Source organism: Orycteropus afer, unplaced genomic scaffold, assembly GCF_000298275.1.
Source record: "Orycteropus afer afer isolate SDZICR_OR568_19922 unplaced genomic scaffold, OryAfe1.0 scaffold00139, whole genome shotgun sequence".
NCBI classification, from domain to species: domain Eukaryota; kingdom Metazoa; phylum Chordata; class Mammalia; order Tubulidentata; family Orycteropodidae; genus Orycteropus; species Orycteropus afer.
Genome location: NW_006921726.1, coordinates 4,711,020 through 4,712,340, shown reverse-complemented (window position 1 = coordinate 4,712,340; position 1,321 = coordinate 4,711,020).

The window sequence follows — 1,321 nt, the reverse complement described above, 5'->3', positions numbered from 1 at the left end:
TTCCCCTTTTCTTTGTTGAAGAGGGTTTGTATAGTCTTTCTGCCTATTCCACCATCTTACCAGAAGTCTAAAACACCTCATAATATGGATGAACCTAGAGGACTTTATGCTGAGTGAAATTAGTTAATTACAAAGGGACAAAAGGGCAAATATAGTATGAGACCACTACCATAAAAAGTCAAGAAAAGATTTACATGCAGAAAGAATCATTTTTTGAAGGATACCGGGGTGTGAGGGGAAGTAAGGGTAAATTACTAACTAGAAGACAAACACATATTAACTTGGGTTAAGAGAAAGGTAATATACAGTAAGGGGGAGGCCAACACAAACAATCATAGCAATGGAAGACACTGGATGGAGCAGAAGAGTTAAAACCAACAAAGGTAAATACTATTGCATACATAGTACTGCAATAACAGGAATAACAATAATATACAAGTAGATACATAGATAGGTGCTCAAGCTGAACAGATAGGAAGGCAAATGGGACTACATCCACAAATATATATAGATTTGGCAGAGGGTATTTCTACATATGAAATATGTGTGCTGCAAATATATCAATGAATATAATACTTCACATAGGTGTCAAACCCACCAGCCACTCCCCGGAAGGAAGGTTGGGCAATCCTACTTCTGTAGTGATGCTGCCTCGGAAACCCAAGGAGGGGTCGCTATGAGTCGGGGCCGACTCGACGGCACATAACAACAACAACAACAACAATAGGTGTCAAAGTTCTGAAAACTTCTTAGACATAACCACACTCCTTGAGGGAATGAGCTGTTGAGCCTAGGGGTTCAAGGTCATAGTTTCAGAGGACACTAAGGTCAATTGGAATAACATAGTCCAAAAAGACAATGTTCTACATTCTACTTTGGTAAGTAGCAACTGGGGACTTTAAACCTTGTGAGCTGTCATCTAAGATGCAACTATTGGTCTTTCCCCTATCAAGCAAAGATGAGTGAAAATCAAGCCTCCATGACTGTGAGACCGGAGAACTATTTGGTGCCTGGTTACCACTGTTGACTGTTCTGAAAGGCATCACAATAGGAGGTCCTGGAGAGAGTGGGGAAAAAAAGTAGAACAAAACTGAAAATAATAATAGTAAAAGACCAGACTTATTGGTCTGGCAGAGAATGGTGGAATCCCTGACACTAAGACCCTTAGTCACTTTTCAGGCCTGGAACTGAACTCATCCCCATGGCTTAAATTTCAGCCAAACCATCGACAGGACTATGTTGTTGTTGTTGTTGTTGTTAAGTGCCGTCGAGTCGTTTCCGACTCATAGCGACCCCATGCACAGCAGAACGAAACACTGCC